Source organism: Trachypithecus francoisi, unplaced genomic scaffold (genome assembly GCF_009764315.1).
Source record: "Trachypithecus francoisi isolate TF-2019V2 unplaced genomic scaffold, Tfra_2.0 Lachesis_group15, whole genome shotgun sequence".
NCBI classification, from domain to species: domain Eukaryota; kingdom Metazoa; phylum Chordata; class Mammalia; order Primates; family Cercopithecidae; genus Trachypithecus; species Trachypithecus francoisi.
In genome coordinates, this window is record NW_022681460.1 from 9,600,089 (window position 1) to 9,621,858 (window position 21,770).

Genomic DNA, 21,770 nt, shown 5'->3' on the forward strand with positions numbered 1-21,770 from the left:
GGTTAAAAGTAATCACTTAAGACCTAGATATTTGGGTTAGAACCTGGCTCTGCCAATTTCCATTGGCATACTTTGGGCAAATGAGTTTCAATGTCTTGATCTATAAGTGGTAATAATAATAGAGAAAAATCTGGCGATTGTAGCATGGTATAGGGAAGTCACAGCGCTGTTAGTGCCTGGCACAGATGGACAAGCCTACAATAAATCATAGCTAGTAGCAAAATAAAAATTGTAAGGGTATATTTAGATTAGCCACCAATGCTTAATTGTCCTCTAAGGTAATAATGTCTTTGTCTAATTTCACCTTTCTGCTTATTTCTTAACAGTATGTTGATTGCTAGGGATTGCCAGTGTCTGAACTCAGTGACGCCTTCCCACCTGAAGGTCAAGGGCTGTCTGCAGCCCCTAGTGGAACCCTGGTTGCCAACATCAGTCCTTCCACTTAGAGCAGTTCTTGTGCAGTCTTTGATGCAAAGTAATTTTGGAAGAATTGCTTCAAGGATGTTCAATGGTGATTACTACCAATTGCAACCTGCTAGGTAGAAAGGATATTCAGAGAGACCAAATGCAGTGGCCTTAGCTCCCACAGTTACTCGTATATTGAAACTTGATTTTGCAAAGTAGGTCAAATGAAACTAAACAACATTTACAATAATCCATCATTGCTCGCGGACAGGCAAAGGTTCTAGAAGGGACTGGGCTTGAGGTGAGTTATGGATTGGTGCTCCCTTGCCTACAGATTATTTCAAAACAATGTCCCTACAACTTACTGAACTGGAATATCAACTCATTGGATTCTTTCTTCTTTGGCCACTCTTAAGGGACTCAGGTACCGCTGGATTCAGAAAAGGGCTTTTACAAATTCAAGGAACCACTTTCGCTTACTGAGCTCTAACACTAAGAACCAAAGGACCTATTCTTTTATAAAGGTCAGATGATCTTTGAAAAGTTGGGGGGCCCCTTTTCTCCACAAATGACATTCTTTTCTTTTCCAAGGAGTCTGGGGCTCCCCAAGTTTGTGGCACACCCTGCCTTCAGTGGCTTGTCATGGCCTTTGGGTTAAAATGCACAATATTTAACAAGGCAGTCTCCCTTCCCCCAGTCATCTGGCCCAGGTTAGTTTCTTCTCTCAGGCCTCCCCCAGTACTCCTCACTGGCTTATTCTGGTCTAACCAGGTGTCTCAGTCACCTGGGGCTGCCATCACAAAATACCACACACAGGAGGTGGGGTGGTAGGGTTGGAGGTTAGACATAGACATTTATTTCTCACGGTTTTGGAGGCTGGAAGTCCAAGATCAAGGTGTGGGCAGATGCAGTGTCTGATGAAACCTCTTTCTTTGCTTTCAGATGGTCCGACTCCTCCCTGCACCTTCACATGACATCTCCTTGGCTTGTGGGAGGAGGGAAAGGGACGGTGTGTGTGTGTGTGTGTGTAGATTGCTGTCTTCCTCTTCCTATATGGGCACTAATCCCATCAGGGGAACAGCACCCTCATGACCTGATCTAACCCTCATCACCTCCAAAGGCCCTGCTTCCAAATACTAGCACATGGTCAGTCAGGGCTTCAGCATATGAATTTTGTGGGGACACAAACGTTCAGCCCATCACATCAGGGATTGCAAACTCAGTCAGCTTCAGGGGCCAGGCAGGTACAATGAATTCTTGGTGAGAGAAAGAAATTTAATATTTCAAATACAGTCGTTTGTCACTGTCACGCCAGCCAGCCACACAAAACCAAGTTCACTGTCCCTTTCTCCTCTAAGTCCCCTCTCCTCCCCGCACCCAGATTCAGCCCAGGGCAGCTCACACACTCCATTCCCAGCCAGGTGGGGCCAGGGCCTCTCCAACATCCCCAAGCTAGGGGTGCTTCCGGCAGGATGACGGGCCTGGAAGCCAAGTAACTGGCTGGCCCCAAAGACAAGGTGCCCACGACGAAAGACGACACAAGCAAACCAGGCCACAGCTGATCCTCCTGAGGCTGCAGGGGCCCTGTGTTCCCACCCGTTCCCTCTGTGTGTCTCCTCATCGGGTGCAAAATCTCGACTCCCTCAGGTCTCCTGCCCCACCCCGCACCCTTCATGCTCTGAAGATGGAGGCGCCTTGTACTTCCGGGCGGCAAAAAGCCCTGAGGGAACCTCCTTCCGTTTCCTGCTGTGAGGACAGCGGACCCCCTGTCGCCGCCCAACTCCTTTGTCCTTTCCCCACAGGGACTACCTTTCCTAGAGTGACAGCCCCACTTTCCTCAGGAACTCAACGCTTTGTAACCCCTTCTCTCTTCTCGTCATATTTGGACGCTCTCCTGTGAGCACTGAAATGCCGTCTGCACTCCCGGGGCCTCCAGCTCCTTCTCTCTTGGCTTCATGGCAGACACGTTTCTTCAGAGTTACCCTAATATGCTGTTTCCATTTTGTGACTGACTCTTCAGCTGTGATGCTGTGGTCTGAATGTGTCCCTCAAAATTCACGTCTTACAAACTTTTTTTTTTTTGAGACTGGGTCTCATTCTATCGCCCAGGCTGGAGTGCAGTGCCTTGACCTCCTGGTCTCAGGTGATCCTCCCACCTCAGCCTCCCAGAGAGCTAGGACTACAGGTGTGTGCTGCCACACTTGGCTAATTTTTGTATTTTTGGTAGAGACAGGGTTTCCCCATGTTGCCCGGGCTGGTCTCAAATTCCTGAGCTCAAGAGATCCACTGTCTCAGCCTCCCAAAGTACGGGATTACAGTGCGCCCTGCCGGACATGGTATAGACTTAATCCCTCATGCAACAGTATTGGAAAACGGGGACTTTTGGGAATTTAGACCGATTAATGCTGTTTTAAAGGGAGATTGTGGGAGTGGGTTTGGGCTCTTTCACTGTCCTGCTGTATGAAGACACAATGTTCCTCTTACCCTCCGCCTTCTGCCACGTGAAGACACTGTAATAATTGGCACCTTGATTAGCGGCTTTGAAGCCTCCAGAACTGTGAGACGATACATTTCTGTCCTGTACGGGTTACCCAAGCTGTCATCTGCCAAATACAATCTGCCATTGGATTCATGCAAGGAAGGGGCCCTGAGCCTGAGCATTACTAGCTTCCCTGTACATTGGTCTCTATCCATAAAGGACTGTGACTCTTTGTTACAGCAGCACAGACAGGCTGAGTGGGAAGTGGCTTCTCTTCCAACTCCTCTACTGACTCTCATCGCAAACTCAGTGAGCATTTTCTCGTCCTTATCTTTCTAAAAGGACATCTTGGTAGAGTGGGGACTGGAGCTCAGGCAGTGCTGGTTACTAGGGTTGGGGTGTCTCTCCAATTGATTTACAGTTGAGGCTTAGATACTGTTCTAAACTTGGGAGGAACCTCCTAACCATCTAAACACAACCCTGATTCACCGGGTGGGCCAGAGCAGTCTGCCTGGGAGAAAAATACTGAGATACCAGCACTCTAATGACTATTGAGTTGCAGGGATATAAAATTGGGATGGCTCTGGGCCAAGATCAATTTGTTAGAAACAGCCAGGCTTCCTAAGAGAATGTTCCATTAAGGGGAAAAGGAGGTTGGCTGTGCCTGACCAGGCAGTTGTCTCCCTTGGGGTCTCTCATGAGGTTACAGTGAGATGGTGGTACAGCCACAGAAGTGGCTCCATACCATATGGCTGGCTGTGTCAAGCACTCAGAGGTCTCCCCCAACACCATGTTGTCAGGTTGGAGGGACTACTGGTTTGAGATAGAAGGTGGGACGAATGCCAAAAATCCATTCCAACCCTGCAACCACAGTGCCAGAAAGCACATTCTTCAGCATGCTTTGTGGAAGGATTGCATGTTTATGGCAGCTAAAGATTGCAACACTTTTGAGTCCCCAAAAATCTGTATGTGATTACACCCCTCGACTGAACATGATGTGGGGCTATCCTCTGAATTAGCAGAAGCCTAACTTTCTGTGTGCAATGGCAGCCAGAGCTTATTCCTCTGGTGCCACCTGCTGTAGATATAGAAGTCCCTTTACCTAACACAGACACAGTGATATTGGGAGTTCGTGCCACCACTGACTCCACTGGCCAGTGGGAGGAGACTAACCTCTGGCTCAACCTTCAGTAGAAGCAGATGTTCTTGAAGCTATTTGGGCAACAAAATTCAAGGATTTCACCTGTGTCAAGGTGGGAGAGGGAGGGATTTTAAGGGGGCACTTTTGGCAAGCTCTGGAAGGGGATGAATTATAGAACATGAGAAAATAGAGACCAATGTACTGGGAAGCTAGTAATGCTCAGGCTCAGGGCCCCTTCCTTGCATGAATCCAATGGCAGATTGTATTTTTCAAGATGGCAGCCAAAAGACCCCAGCCATATGTACTCTTCTTATAGGGTGAGGTCCATACGCCTCTTATGGAAAGGTGGGGTCTATGTGTTCTTCCCTAGAATATGGGCAGGCTTGTGACTCTGACGTGGATGATGCTTGAAGATTTCCAGGCTAGACTGTAAAGGAGAATTAGCTTCAGCCCAATTCTCTTGGAAACCAACTGCCATTCTGCTAGGAAGCCAAGACACATGGAGAAGCTCTGAGTGTTTTGGCCAATAGTCCCAGATGAGGCTCCAGCGATAGCTGGGTTCACCCATGAGATGTGAATGAGGAAGGCTTTGAGATGGTTTCAGCCCTAGCCACCATCTAACTGTAACCTCATGAGAGACTTCAAGGAAGAGAATCACGTGGCCAAGCCCAGCAGACCAGAATTGTGAGAGAAATAAAACAATTCTTATTTTAAGCCACTGTGTTTTGGGATGATTCATCCCATAGCAATATATTCATACCAACTTCCGCAGGGTAGCAATAGACAACGTCAACAGGCTGCTTCTGAGGCTCTGGAGTGGCCCTGGCAATGTGTCCATTTGGTCACTTACTTTGGTCAAGTTTGCAAAAGCACACATTTTAACCGTAATTGGCTAAAATTCTGATCTCTTTCTACCCTCATGTTGGGTGGTGATGGAGATGATGTGGGCATTTTGAGGATCCAACAAAAGAAGAATTGAGTTGAGTCATTGAGTATGGGTTCCTTGGGATTTATTTATGTGGTATGGAGTCACTTCTATATATGTTATTACTAGCTGTCCCTGTGTAAAACAGATTTCAGAATAGTCCTAACCTCCCTTGTGCTGACTTACCTGGTGGTGTAACGTAAATATGCAAGACCATAGATTACATCACAATTGTGTCATATGACATGTGGATTTGCAGGAACATGGATGGAGCTGGAGGCCATTATTCTTAGCAAACTAACACAGGAACAGAAAACCAAATAGCGCATGTTCTCACTTATAAGTGGGAGCTAAATGATGAGAACACAGGGACACATCGAGGGGAACAACACACACTGGGGCCTATCAGAGGTTGGAGGATGGGAAGAGAGAGAGCCTCAGGAAAAATAACTAATGAGTACTAGGCTTAATACCTGGGTGATGAAATAATCTGCACAAGAAACCCCCAGGACACATGTTGACCTATGTAACAACCCTGCACTTTTATCCCTGAACTTAAAATAAAAGTTGAATAAGAAAAATAGAAATGTACAAAGCTAGAAAAGAGTCTAGCTCATCCCATCTGGGAATTATTCCAAATCTTACCGCTCATACATAAAAATAGTTTGATAAAGGTTTTCCTAAGTGTGCCAAGAATCCTGAAAACTTATCTTATATTATCAATCATGAGCTATGAAGCCAGAAGAAAAATGTAAATCTATCAACAATAAAATACTAGAGCCAAAATAGTTTATTATTATTCTCTCATAGAATATGATATTACAATATTATTGAAAAAGCAACCAAAGAATACATGGCCAAAAATGTTGGGAAAAGAGTATTACAGAGATAGGTCAGGAATTTATTTAATTAAAATATGCGATTTTACTGAGTTTTGTATATATTTGGTGGTAGCAGTAGCCAGAGTAGACTTTGCTGGGAGCCTGGGCCATTAGATTGATATTATTAAAGTTGTGTTGGGCTCATTTGCTCTTACCTTCTGGCACACACAGGATACATCTCACTTGATTTCTCACAAGTCTTTGGTACCCACGACCACTCCCACCTTTTTACAATTTTCACTTTCACTGACTTCTCTGGACTTACACTGTCAATTTTCCCCTCTGGCTAACTGTTCTTAGTCATCTCTACAGAATTCTCTTCTTCTGGGTCCTTGTGTTGTTGAGGCCTTTACCCCAGGGCTTCTTTTTCTCTCTCTGGGCAAGCTCCTCCACCCCCATTGCTTCAACCCCACCTACCTGCTGACAACTGCAGATTCCACATCTCCAGCTCAGACCTCTTTCCCAGGCTCTAGACCAGGAATTGGCAAACTTTTTCTGTAAAGCAAAAGATAGCAAATATTTTATCATCATTGTACCATCTCTGTCACATCTGCTAAAGTAGGGCAAATGTAGCTACAGACAATAGTAAAAGAATGGGTGTGGCTCTAAATACAACTTTATCTTTTTAAATAGGGGCTGCCCCATGGGCTGTAGTTTGCCATCCCCTCCTATACATCAGGATATCTAACTCCCTTATGGAAATTTCCACTTGGGATTTCACAAGTTCCCAAACATAACATTGTATCCAGATAAATTCATCTTATTTGCTCCTATGTGTTCCTTCTTAATGAATGATGCTACTATCCACTAGATGTCCAAGCCAGAAATTCAGGCAGCATACTTGATTTCATTCCCCACATTCAATCAGTCACAAAATCATGTCAATTCTACTTTCTCAACATCCCCCTAATCCATTCTTTTTTCTCTTTCTCCACTGCCTTCCTCAGCCCCTCTCATCTCTCTTACAATCTCAGCTTCTTACAATCTTCTTACCATGCTGCAATCAGAGGGATCAAGCCACCCTTGGATTTTAAAAGCCTTCAGTAACAGTACTCCCTGCCTTTCTTTGGCTGAAGTCTAAACTTCTTGAAACAGAGTGAGAAGCCTGCACAACTGGACCATTTCCCCATGTTAGCCAAATTCCTCTCATCTGCCTTCTCCTCCTGCCTCTGGGATCCTGCACATATTCTTCTGCTTAAAGAATGTGTGGCAGGTGAAGCAACTATCTGAGGCCAGTATCCCATGGGCAGTAAGAAGAATTTACCAAGACAGTTGTAGATAAAGAAAGGCAGATTTATTAAAGAAAGTATGAAAATATGTTGCAAGGGAGCAACGGGCAGGCCAGCAAGAGAGGAACTGAATGCCAAGAGACAAAGGCTTGCTGGGGGTTTTATAGGATGTTGCTTGTGCTGCGTGCTGAAGAGGGCTTTGTGCAGTATTGATAACACCAAGGTTACAGTGGGATAACCTGCATTTTTCTATCAGCTGAGGGCCTGGTAACAGCTGGGCACAGGAAGATTGTGAGTTATTTGTGCAGGAGGTCTATGGTCCTGGACCGTGAAGAAAGGCAAACTTATAGCTTATTTGCTTTCTCTTTCTTTTTCTCTCAGTGCCACCAGCCTGATTCCTTTTGCCTAATTAGGACTCCACAGAATTCTTCTCCTTTCTCATCCTTCTGGCTGTATTCTAAGTCTCAACTTGGATGTCACTTCCTCTGGGAAGTATCTCCTCACCTTTCAAGACTGTCTCTCTATGCACCACTACAACAAATGGGACCTGGGCCACTTCACTTTTACAATTCCAGTTTACAGACCTGCATTGCCCCAACCCCATTAGACCAAAGACTCCCTGAGGGCAAAGATGGCCTCTTATTTACTCTTGATTCCCCAGCACCTAGCACAGCACTAAACACTGTACCCACTGAAAGAACATCTGAAGGATGAGCTTTTATAGCAAAAGTGGTTTCCACTGACATTCTTTTCTCTTCTCCCCAACTTTGGATTGCAGAGCCTAGGAGCTGATCAGGCTGCAGGAGGAGAGGAGAAAGGAGAAGTCATTACTCAGGGCCTCTGTTTTGCTGGTGCGTGGAGATGGTGGGTTTCCCTTGAATACCTGGGAGGCAGGAGCAGGCATGAATTACTCCAGCCTCCAGGTTCTGGACCCACATGGGGGGCTGCTGCTCTCTAGCACCCATCAGTCTTTAACCATCTGGTCTCCAGCCAGGGAGGGAGCGTGGTGGTGGTGAAGCCTCTCTATCCCACCCACTCATCCCAGGAGCTCATGAGAATCAGCCAAAATCCGAGTTCTACACCCTGAGTTAGGAACTCTATAACTTTAGACTTTCCCTAAACTTTGGGAATTCTCTTAACTAGTATGGAAGCAGTTACATCATCCTAGGTCCTCCAAAAATAGGCACATGTATCTAAATATAGGCACATGTATATGCAAACATATACATGTATACACATATATAAATATATACATATAATTTTTGTTTTGAAATAATTATAAACACAAGGAGTTACAAACATGGTACTGAGAGGTCCCTGTACCTGTGGCCCCACCTCCCCCAGGCAATATCTTACGTAACTATGGTTCATGATTAAAACCAGGAATTTGCCATTGGTACAATGTCAGAAACTAGTCCGCAGACCTTGCTCAGATTTCACCAGGTTTTTTTGTGTGCTCATTTGCTTTCCTGAAAAGATTTTAATGTTTTTCTACATGACTTATCTCCCTGACATACTGTGAGATAAGATTTTTTTTTTCCTGTATGAACTTAGAGAACACTGAATGTGAGAGATGGGAAGGATGATTCGGTGCATCTCTGTTTTATCCATGGTGAGTCTGGACCTCAGGGCAGAATGACCCTCGACTCTCCTCTGGGGAGTCCTGGTGCTGCCTCAATGCCAGCTACTAAGTTATCCGGGATTGACGGTCTTCTTCTCTGCTAATATTTGTCGTAAGTATGTAATATGGCCATGCTTATTAATGATGAGGAGATGGCCAATGAAAATTAATTTTTTTCAAAGATGAATAGATACCAAGATTTTTTCAAGCACAACTCAGTTAAGAAAACATCACCTCACTGAACCCCGAATGAGTTAGATCTCACTTAGAAAGTGTCCCCTAGTGCCAGGCAAGTGTCTCATATTTGTAATCCCAGCACTTCTGGAGACTGAGATAGGAGGATCCCATGAGCCCAGCCTGGTAACATGGCAAAACCCCGTCTCTACAGAAAAGACAAAAAAAAAAAAAAATAGCTGGGCATGGTGGCGTGCGCCTGTGGTCCCAGCTACTCTGGAGTCTGAGGTGGGAGGATCGCTTGAACCCAGGAGGTTAAGTCTACAGTGAGCTGTGTTTGCACCACTGTACTCCAGTCTGGGTGACAGAGCCAGCCTCTGTTTCAAAAAAAAAAAAAGAAAAAAAAAAAGAAAAAGAAGGAAGGAAGGAAGGAAGGAAGAGAAAGAAAATAAATGTCCCCCAGTGGATTACGTTTTAACCACTGTGCTGAGCCAGCTATCTCTTTACCTGACATGACAGCTGATACGCATTTCATTGCATGATCCCAGGGACTGATGAACGAAGGCTAACATGTGGAAAAGGGCAACTAAAGAAAGAAGAGCCACCTCCAGGTTAATTAGCACAAGTCTCCTCGCTGATATGCCCTAATACACTAAAACAGCAGTAAAAACAATCTGCACATTGGCATGGAGGGCACAGATAAACTTGCTGAGGTCCCTTATGATGTCAGACGGATGCTTTGCATGAGCCCTTAACAGATTAATTAAGTTCTTGCTGTTTTCATTTGGAAATGATACTGTCCTCTTGGGGCTATGCAGAGATGTTCATAGTGACGAAATAAGCTTGCCTGGAATGGCAGTTCCCAGGTAGCAGAGCCTAGGCTGGAGGAAGGTGGAACGTGGGTGTGGCAAGGAGCTGGCAGGTGCAAATATCAGGCCAGCAATGCAGTCCAGCCTGCATGGACGTGCGTCACCTAGGAAGTTGTGTCCTGGCTGCAGTTTCCACTTCAGGTGCGACAGAAGGGTGAACTCCACCTCACCTCCTGGTGACGTTAACCTTTCCTTGCATTTATGTCTTTTCTTTTTCTTTCTTTCTTTCCTTTTCTTTTCTTTCTTTCTTTTCTTTTGACTTTCTTCTTTCTCTTTTTCTTTGTCTTTCTCTCTTCTTTCTTTTCTTTTCTTTCTTTCTTTCTTTCTTTCTTTCTTTTTTCCTTTCTCTTTCTCTCTCTCTCGCTCTCCTTCCTTCCTTCTTTCCTGCCTTCCTTCCTTCCTTCCTTCCTTCTTTCTTTTGTTCTAAGTCTTGCTCTGTCACTCAGGCTATAGTGCAGTGGCATGATTTGGGCTCACTGCAACCTCCATCTCGTGGGTTCAAGTGATTCTCCTGACTCAGCCTCCTAAGTAGCTGGGTTTACAGGTGTGTGCCACCATACCTGGCTAATTTTTGTATGTTTAGTAGAGATGGGGTTTCGTCATGCTGGCCAGGCTGGTCTCAAACTCCTGACCTGAGGTGATCCGCCTGTCTCAGCCTTCCGAAGTGCTGGGATTACAGGCATGAGCCACCATGCCTGGCAGTGTTTATGACTTTCTTTGTGAATACTTGCAAGGAATTTACCACTTTAATGCTGGAAAAGACATCCATTCCTTCATAAGAGGACCTGAGTGAATCTTGATTGCAGGCCTCATGCTGGGCAGAATTAAGGAAATTCAATTTGTCTCCAATCTTTTTTGAATATTCTTATGCCTCCTACAAGTGCAGCAGCAGAATCTCCACAAATCTGGTGCATTAAAGTTTCCTGTAGCTTCTTTAGGGTAGAGAGGCTGGGGAAGAGTAGAGACTGATTTATACTTTTTAGATGTGTAGTTGATCCTTGAACAACACAGGTTTGAAATGTTTTGGAGTTTTGTTGCAACAATTTGAAAAATACTCAAAGACGAACCATGTAGCTAGAAATGTCGAAAAAAATAAAGAAAAAGTTAAGTATGTCATGAATGCATAAAATGTATGTGGATACTTAGTCTATTTTATCATTTAATACCATTAAATGGGACCTGTTGCCATGAGCTCAGGTGTTGCGAGTATCCACTGAAAACATTCTGTGATGCTCAACATCCCAGCACGAGCAGTTCATCCCCAGTGAATCGCGCATCACAGTAAAAAGTGCCCTCTCCCTGTTCACATGTATTTTTCCTCCTGTTTCGTGCTGTACTGTAAACCTTGAATAACACCGTGGGATCCATATGAAGTGGCACTAGTGATGCTGGAAGTGCTCCCAAGAAGCAGGGAAAAGTCATGACATTACAAGAAAAAGTTGAATTGCTTGATACGTACTGGAGGCGGGTCTGTAGCTGGGGTTGCTTGCATTTCAGACAGATGATTCATCTTGTAAACAGGCAGTGTAAACTTACTGTACGGATAAATACATAACAGTACTGTAGATGTATTTTCTCTTCCTTACGATTTTCTTACACATGTTCCCTTTTCCCTAGCTTACTTTATTGTAAGAATACAGTATATAATACATATAACATATGAGATACATGTTATTAACTGTTGCTGGTCAACAGCAGGCTATTAGTAGTTAAGTTTGGGGGAGTCAGAGTTATACCTGGATTTTCTACTGTGTGTGGTCAGTGTGCCAAGCCCCCAAGTTGATCAAGGGTCAACTGTAATCCTAAAAGAATCTAATACAATATTGCAAACAGTAAGTGGTCAATAAATAATGAATTGAACTAAATAAGAATACATAAATCTCAGAATATATGCAACCTGATCGTAGTACACAGAGATCTCTCTCTATATAGCTCTTTTCTCAGTTCATGCCATTCTTTCAGGTAGAAAGCGCCTTATTTTGAATTAGTTGTCTTTAGAGCAAAAATCCCTCTAAGAGTGCAGTGCAGATTCCTATGCACAGTCTGGAATAGTCCATTGCTTCATGCCTACCCTGGACATGAAGGGCCGTGCCACAGCAGAAGTCTCTATGCACCCACCCCCGTCTATATCTGAGCAACGCATTCCTCTTTGCTTCGCTTTTACAGGCTACAGAGTGTGGTGGCTCCAGCACAGAGCTCTGCTCAACATCCTTCCATGCTTTCACGATGCTGATGGATTATGAAGGTAGGGAAGAATGTACAGCCAGGAGGCTATTAGGAGGGCAACTAATTTACAAAATCACATTTATAGAATTGAGTGCATCCAACAACTACCAGGGGAAAGTTGGGCAAAAGCTATACCAACACCACCCAAGTCAAAAACAAAATGACAAAAAAAAAAAAAAAAAGAAAAGAATGTGGATATAGGATTTCTGATAACATCATTCCTGAGGCACCTTATCCAGGAGAAACTGCTAAAATAATATTTTAAGTTGAAATGAACACATACTGGAAACGTTTTATGTTAGTTGAGTCTGTTTTTTTTTTTTTTCCCAAAGTACTTTCTCAAACAGATCAACCTTAGCCCCAAGAGACATTTCACATTAAAAATAAAACATCTGCCCACTGCTGGTTTCTCAACTTGCTTCCACCTTCTCTCCCCTTTAATGAACTGGGCCACGAGGTGAGTCAGAGAGGGTAAAGGGAGTGGTAAGAATTTGAGGAGAAAAGAGAGTGAGGCTAAAATAGGAAATCAGGAAATGTGATTAGGTCCCCCCGTCCCTCACATGGGGCCGCCCTCTTATTGCCCAGCGTGGTTTCTTCTCGAGGGTTCTGCATGGTTCCTCAATCCCAGGGAATTCGCAGGACGTTCCACCCAAGACCACTGGGCTCCCACCTCTACTCTTTTGCTAGTTAACGAATAAGAAGGAATTTCACTGCCTGGAAACAGGAACGATGCTTTCTGGTCCTTATTTCACATCTAAAACAGAGAGGTCAATTGGATTATTCCTAAATATCTTTGAACACTAAAATAGAAGTTTTAAAGCAAATATACTACCTTTTTGCTGTAGCCTTAAGCCGGGAAAAGTACAGATTCAACATTTAAAATGGAGATAGACGCTTTCCACTTAATGCTACCACTCTTGCTTTACTTCATGAGACTGAGAATATGATAATGCACCATGAATTTATTTGGAGGAAAGATTGATATTTTATAACAATTTATAATTACAGAAAATGTGAGTTTTCTGGGAATAAAGACATTTTGAAGACAATAAAATATTTTCACTTATATTGTAATTTTGATCCAGTTTGGTATAGGAGGCGGATATGTTAAGGGGTACACCTAGCTTAAGTTTGCAACCTAAGACCTGAATGGGTTGTGTCTATCAGCTGCACCCCTGGTTAGGCACACAACCTCGGGAAGGCCTCAGCACCTCCCTCGTACACTAGGGATGAGAACAGCACTGCCTGTTGGGAAGCCTGAAACAACAAACAAATGTAGCATCAGTCATTTGTGTCACTGTTACTCTATATAAAGGTATGTTTCTTCCCTCAGGCTTCGAATAAAAGTCTACTTTTTATCTTTGATTATGGACAATTTAACTATGATGTATCCAAATAAATCATAGTTCTATTTTTAAAAGTTCTTTATCTGATTCATTGAGCTTCTTGACTATGTGAGTTTATCATTCTCTCCATGGTTAGAAAGTCCTCAGCCATCACTGCTTCAAGTACTTTTTCTGTTCCAATATCTCTTTCCTCTCCCCTCTGACTTGCTTTAAACATATATTAAATGTTTTCATATTTTCATAGATGTCCTTAAGGCTCTGTTTATTTATCTTCTCAGGCTTTCTGTGTGTGTGCTGTGGTTTGCACAAACCTAATGTTTTCTAGCTAGCTTTATCTTTAAGGCCATCTAGTGATTTTTCTCATTACAGAGATGCCTTTTTTTAGTTTTTTACTTTTGATTTGGCCCTTTTATATTTTTTCTTTTTCTTGATATTATTCATTTATTCATTTCTTGTTCATGTTTGCTTTAAATCCTTGAACACAATTATTATACATACATTTTAAATCTCCTTGCCAATTCCATTGTTTTTATCATTTCTGGGTCTATTGGTGTTGACTGTTTTTTCTCCTGGTTATGGATCACACTAAAAGCTTTTTGTATGCCTAGTAAATTTTTAAATTTATGTCACACATTGTGGATACCTCATAACTGAACAATTTGATTTTGTTGTTTATCTACAAGCAGGTTAAGTTGTCTTCTGGCGGGCAACTAATGTTTTTGAGATCACTTGGATCCTTTTAGTCTTGGTTTTTAAGCTTTGCTAGGGTGTTTCTAGAGTAGCCTTTAGGAATGCATTAATCCTACTCCTAAAGTATTGCGTTTTGGGGGTTTCTACTAGATGCCCAAGATGTTCAGTGAGGTGTCTCTCCTCGAGCTGATCAGACCTCAAACACCTCCCAGTGCTATGTGAGCTCTGGCATCTTCATTGAACTCACTGTTCTTTTGCAGTTGTTCTTTCCCCAGTAGTTGTTCTTTGCCCTACTTTGCCTGTAGAATCCCTCCCTGTGCATATGCAGCTTTATATTAGATTCAAGGAGACGTTTATGCATATTCCTGGAGCTCCATTTCCCCCCAAAGCCTTTCCATTATTACCTAGCCTAGAAAAATCTCAGTTTTCTTAGAAAACAAATCTCCAGTCTCTCTCCCCAGTTTAGCGAGACTGCTGTGGTCTGCTTTGGTTAAAACTGCTTGTCTTTAAGTCTAGGAAGGGCCTCTAGAAAGAAAGTCAGGGTCATTACAGGGTTGATCTCATTTGTTTCTCTTTCTAAATTATCTCAGGTTGTACTGCCTGCTGTCCAACATGTGCAAACAGTTTTTCCATATCGTTCATACTCACTTATGGCCAGAGACCAGTTTTTGTCAGACCTGTTTTTTTTTTTTTTTGTCCATGTACCTGCCCATTTTAATCTCCACATCTGTTTACTTCCCAACTCTTATGTGCATTTCTGCTTTTACTCTTCCTATCCTGACAACCCATATCCTTTCAGAAAACTGGTGCTTAGAACCCGGTGTGTTCAGACAGGTTAGTGTTCACACGTAAATATGTATGAATTTGTTACTCCTGACCCATGTCAAAAATGGTAAACACAAACTTCACTCCAGGGAAGAGAGGTGGGAGTGCTAGAACTGCATGGTTGAAAGACTGCAGGGATCTTTAATGGGCACCGCAGAATGACTGGGTCTAAGCATCTGATCATTTGATCTCCTGAGCTTTACATTAGTGAGACCTCGCCACTTCAGTATATCCTACTGCTTCCATCAAACTATTGTGAAAGATGGCAAGCCTAACATTTCTCTTCACTCAGACCCTTTGCCTGAAGAAAAAGGTTCCTGAGACATTTTGCTACAAATTTTGGGCCTATGGGAAATTTAAACCTAAGAAGTTAGCTTGATGAATGAGTCAGCTAAGAGAAATTTTAGTTGACTATTGTTCCCCTTATGGCTACCATGGCAGATATATGCATTTGGATAGTGTGATAAAATCCACCAATGCCAGTGTGGAGTCATAGATGACGAAGACTGACATGTTCTTCCTGTGATAGAGTGAAAAATGTGCCTCAATAACTCTGTCCATCACCTTGGTAGCACTCCTGGACTGAAGGGCTTTGCTCAGCAGGTGCTGAAATTTAAAAAGAAGAAATCAAGCTCAGTCTTGCCTACAAAATATAAATGTGAAAAAATTTATGACACACGAAGCAGAATAATCTGAGGATTAGCACTTTTCACGCTTCTATATTAGCACACAAATCGAAATGTAAAATAAAAAAACCCAGTAGATTCAAACGATTCTAGAAATTTAGTAAGTTGTCATAAATATTTCAATTAAAATCAGGGAAAGAAAAACATATCAGAGTACCTATAACTCAAAATTGCAGTCATGTGCATGCTCTTTTGCATAGACCTCTTCTGGGCGTTCACGAGAACAAGGCAGGAGACCATCGTGGTATGTATCAGGCTGTACAGGCTGTAGGTGGTGACTGGCTGTCAGCGGGAGGCAGACGTGAAACCCTGGCCCACTCCCCTAGACCTCTGTTCCTCCAAAGCCAAAGCCTTCGGCTTCTGGCGGATGGGTCAGGAAGCGGTCCTGCATCTAGGACTTGCAGGCAAAGACACATTGTCTCTCAGTGAGAGGTACAGGCCCAAATTTTATTCCCTTAGAGGGGAGACAGGGGATCTTGGGCCCAGGATCCTGCATTGCAACAAAGCAGATGTCCACTACTCTTCTTCTCAAACACCGACACAGATACAAGTTCTGTGAGAAGGAGGGGCAAGGACACTGAGAAATTCCTCCCCTCAAAGCCTAGGTGTGCAGGGCCTGCCTAAGATGGAGGTAGGCTGAGAAGATGGAGCATTTGCTGGCTATGTGCTGCTACATAGACCCATGACGATGAGGAACTAACGAGGTCGTGTTAGGTTTCTCAAGGACGACAGATTCAGAAACTGCATTTCTCCGAATCGGCAAAGCTGAAGATTGCAATGAACGCTGCCTACTTGAAGAAATGCCAGGAATGGCTTATGATGGGCTTGGTTAATCACACATTTGGCAGGAGGTTAGAATACCCATTTTGACTGGGACACTGAAACGATCTGTTGAATAACCAGGGCAGTGGTAAATCTAGAGCCCTGGAGGGTCTGCACCCATCCTAATGCCACCAACCTCTCACGGGGTGCCAAACATCACTGCTCTGGTTTCCCCAGAGAAGGCGCTGAGGCTTCCTTCCCATTGGCTGACCCTGAGTACGCATTCGACTTCCCGTGCGGCATGGAAGGCTTCTGTATCACTAAGATTTTGCAACTCTTTTCATCCCAACGTCCGAGGGTGTGGTTGTCTGGCCACATACCTCTTACCTGGTTCAAAAGGAGTCCTTGTGCTTGGAATCAGGACCACAGTGGGAGTCATGAGGACACTTGATTCTGTCACCAGACATTGCCTCAGGCTGCAGTACTCACGCCTGACACTGGGACCCGTGGTGGAACACCAAGGGCAAATCTTAGCATCTGGATTCTCGCAGTTGTTCCTGGTCAGGCTGCTGCAAATTCCAAAACAATACAGGTCACAAGAGATGAGAGAAGATACAATGGCATCCGGCACCCTCTATGTTTTGCTGTAACAAAATGTTAACAAGCGACTTTGAAATATTCACACTAATATGCACAAACAGTTCTCAACTTTGAAACAACTCTGAACATTTCAAAGACAGATTCTCATTCTTATTATAACACATCCAAAGTTATCTATGTTCCAGAAGAAAACTGAGAGAAAACATCAGGTGTACAAGAGAGGATCCAAATACCCTCCTTCCACCTTCTGCCAAATACATTCCTCCAGATTAGCCGAGAAAGACTTTGAAGTGTGTCTTGTAGATTGTTTTATGCATATACAAATTTACCTCCTTCTGGCTCTCTGTATCTCTCTCTATAGGACTATGTGATTTATTTGGCATCTGGTTTGCTGATTTGTTGTTCTCCTAAGGAATCGATCCACATTATCTATGTTCTTGAATTGATAACATACAGTTGTTCTCAATATCTTCTCAGCTTTAAGACCTGGAAGATGCTATAGCAATGGCGCCTCTCTGCTGTTACTCCTGATGGTGATGGATATGCTCCCTCCTTGGTCTGTCATCTGTTTAGCCAGACTTTGGTCAGTCATATGGATCTTTTCAAAGAACCAACTTTCTGTTTCACGGATTTACTCCCTTGATGGCCTATTTTCTTGTCCACTGGATGTAATTAGTTTGGCTTATTTCCTTCCATTCACTTTCCTTGAATCTTCTTTGCTTTTCCTTGTCTAGATATTTAAGTTGTGATCTTAGATCAACAACTGTCAAGTGTTTGCTCATAGGACCCTTGAGACTCTTACAAAGTATTGGGGATCTTAAGGAGCTTTCATTTTTCAGTATACATGATGAGTATTTATTGCATTAGAAACCAAAACTGGGCTGGGCGTGGTGGCTCATGCCTGTAATCCCAGCACTTTGGGAGGCTGAGGCAGGCGGATCATGAGGTCAGGAGATCGAGACTATCCTGGCTAACACAGTGAAACCCCATCTTTACTGAAAAAACAAAAAATTAGCCAGGCATGGTGGCACGTGCCTGTAGTCCCAGCTACTCAGGAGGCTGAGGCAAGAAAATCGATTGAACTGGGGAGGCGGAGGCTACATTGAGCTGAGATCATGCCACTGCACTCCAGCCTGGACAACAGAGCGAGACTCTGTCTCAAAAGGGCCAATAAAATCTTCGTTTTCTCAATGCAAAGTGTTTTAGCCTTATTGACTCTCTCTGAAGGTATCTCAAGGGTCCTCAGGTTTCTCCAGATCACACTTTGAGAACTGCAGTCTGAAATCATTGATTTTTACATGTCTGTTTTCTCCTAAGAGCATCACACATTAGAGAAAACCCTAAAAACATTCATTGCATCCTGCAAGTTTGGATAGATTGTGTTCTTTTCTTATCCAGTTCACAACTTTTCTAAATTCCTTGGTGGTTTCTTCTATGTCTCAAGGAATATTTTGAAATGTGCCTTTTCACGTCCAAATCTTTGAGAAGTCGGCAAACTTTTCCTTATTCGTACATTACTTCATTCTGTTGTGTTCAGAAAACACACTCTTTAATTCGTTTAAATCTATGGAGACTTGCTGAAAGGCCCCATGTAGGGTATACCTCGGCAAATGCTTCATGCACACTTGAATGTGTATTCTGCAGTTTGGCATAATGTTTAGTAGGTCAACATTTTGCAGGGATAATAGAATTTTGCCTGATTTTTTGCACATTTGTTCTAGTATATTGTGTTTGGGGAAGATTTATAAGCATAGTGAGAGAGAAGCAAGGAAACCTTTAACTCTGGTTATTGGCTTATCTATTTCTCTCTTGAGTTCTTTCAGTCATTGCTTCATATATCAGAAGGGCTCTTATTAGGGTACAACACATTTAGCCTTGGTACGTCTTCATGGATGAACCCATTTCATTCATGAAATGTCCTTCTGATCTTGGTCTGATTTCTTGTCCTGAAATCTTTATCTGATCTTGACATTGCCACTCCAGCTTTCCTCTGCTTCACGTGTTCCAGGACTAGCACTTCCATACTTTGGTTTTCCATCCAGTTTTTCCATTTAAAGGGCACTGATTGTAAAAGAACCTCACTGGGCTTTGTGTTTTACTCAACTTAACCGTCTCTGCCTTTCATGTCCAGTGTATCATCCTGTTTCATGGAATTCACTTAGGAGGGGCTGAGTCTCAGCGGGTCAGAATGCTATGCATTTTCTGCCTGGACCTCATCTGCTTTATTTTGTACTCTTCCTTTCCTTCGTTCTTTTGGAAAATGGAATAGTCTAATTATTATCTATTCCTCTATGTTTTAATGATGGTGGTGGCTCTAGGACTCACAATATCCCTCTTGGACCTACTGCATTCAACCACGTAACCCCACATTTATATTACCTAACATCATGGATGACATCACAAACTGTATACTTCCACAGATTCCCTAGATTATTGATGCTACTGTTTTCAAACTTTTGCCTTTACATATGTTAAAAAAATACATTTTGCTTCAATGAGTCGATCTGTCAAAGACATTAATAAATTAGATGAATACAATCTTTTACATTGAACTTGACATTTATGATTTCCAGGCTTCTTCCATTACATAGTATGGATTAAGGTTTTTACCTGGTATTATTTTCCTTCTACCTAAATAGCTTTCTTCAACATCTTTTCTTTTTCTTTTTTTTGAGACAGAGTCTCACTCTGTCACCCAGGCTGGAGGGCAGTGCCGCTATCTCAGCTCACTGCAGTCTCCGCCTCCCGGGTTCCATCGATTCTCCTGCCTTGGCCTCTTGGGTAGCTGGGATTACAGGCATGTGTCACCACGACCGACTAATTTTTTGTATTTTTAGTAGGGATGGGGTTCCACTATGCTGGACAGGCTGGTCTCGAACTCTTGATCTCAGGTGATCTGCCTGCCTAGACCTCTCAGAATGCTAGGATTACAGGCGTGAGCTACCGTTCCTGACTTTAACACCTTTTCTTTCTTTTTTTCTGTTGAGAGGGAGTCTCGCTTTGTTGCCCATGCTGGAGTGCAGTGGTGCGATCTTGGCTCACTGCAACCTCTGCCTCCAGGGTTCAAGTGATTCTCCTGCCTCACCCTCCAGAGTATCTGGGATTACCTGCATGCACCACCACACCCAGCTAATTATTTGTATTTTTAGTAGAGATGGGGTTTCACCCTGTTAGCCAGGCTCATCTTGAACACCTGACCTCAAGGGAGCCACCCACCTTGGCCTCCCAAAATGCTAGGATTACAGGTGTGAGCCAATGTGCCTGGTCCTTAACACCTTTTCTTATGGGAAACTGCCAATCAGACAAGCTTTTAGCTTTTTGTTTGTTTGTTTTGGGGAGGTACAGAATATTCCTTTGTATACATTCATTTTCAAGGGATTTTTTTTTTCTGGATACAGTGTCCTAGGTTGATCTTTTGTTTCTATTTCATCACTTTAAAGATGTTATTCCCTAGTTTCTGACTTGCATTGTTGCTGACCAGACGGCATCAGCCTTTTTTTTTTGTCATAGCTCCTCTACGTTAAAGGATCTTTCCTTCCTCTGGCTTCTGGAAATGATTTTTCTTCTTAGCTTTGAACTGGGACAATTTAACTATGATGTCCCCGAGTAGAGCACAGAGTTTTGCTCTTTAGAATTGTATATCTGAGTCACTGAGCTTCTTGACTCTGTAAGTTTCTTGTTTTCTGGATATTTGGAAAGTTGTCAGCCATCATGGCTTCAAGTACAATTTCTGTCACAATATCTCTTTGCTCTCCTTCTGTGACGTGCTTAACATGTATATGAAATGTTTGGATGTTTTTATGGATGTCCTTGAGGTTCTGTTGATCAGTTGGTTCAGTCTTTGTGTGTGTGTGTGTGTGTGTGTGTGAGTGTGTGTCTTTCCTGTGGTTTGTCTAGTTTCTATTTAATTATTTTCTAGTTCACTTTTCCTACGGTAATGTCTAACGTTATGATAAGGCCATCCAGTGAATTCTTCATTAGAGATTGCCTTTTCTCAGTTCTTTAATTTCAATTGGGCTCTTTAATTCTTTTTATTTCTCTTGATATTCTGCAATTGTTTCTCTGATGGTCAGGTTTTCCTTATATCCCTGAACATAGTTCTCATAGGTACATTTTACTTTCTCTGGTTGTCCAAAGTTATAAAGGTGGCAAAAATTAAGGAAGCTGGAAGTTCTTAATTAAGTCCTGACTCTTTTGGGCTGATTGTTAACAGACCTTATTTGGTTTCCTGGACTGGTTGCTGAAGATTATGTGTCAGTGTCCTGTTTTTATATATGGTCTAGCCATTGTCCATTTCATATATCCAGTTTATCATCCGTGTTTTCTAGTTAGTGGGGACAAAGCACCATGTGATGGTCATTCACTCAAAGGATGAAAATGCACCTTTGAGGACAGAGCCAAATGCACCTTTGAGGGCAGAGCCAAAACTTTAGAAGGTGTCATCCCCAGACCAACACCATAGCTTTTTAATTTTTTAATTTTTAATTTTTTAAAAAAGAAACCAATCTTACAGGTAGAGAGGTTTTGGTTGATATGGTAAATGGATGGGTCCCACTGCCATATGTTCACTGCTGTACTTCTTTTTACCATAAAGCGGGGCCTTTCGGTTTAGGCACTATTCTATGGGATTTCATATTCGTAAATCAGATCTTCTATGAGCCCTTGAATAGTGCACTGACCCAAAAGTTGCCTTTTAGACTTGGAAACTATTCCATATATGAAATAGGTATCAATTTCTGTAAGAACAAATTCTTGCTGTATGTATCAAAAACATTTCTACCATCAAGAAGATAAATGTTAAAAATAACAACAAGGCTGAGCACCGTGGCTCAGGCCTGTAATCCCAGCATTTTGGGAGGCTGAGGCAGGCAGATCACTTGAGGTCAGGAGTTTGAGACCATCTTTGCTAAC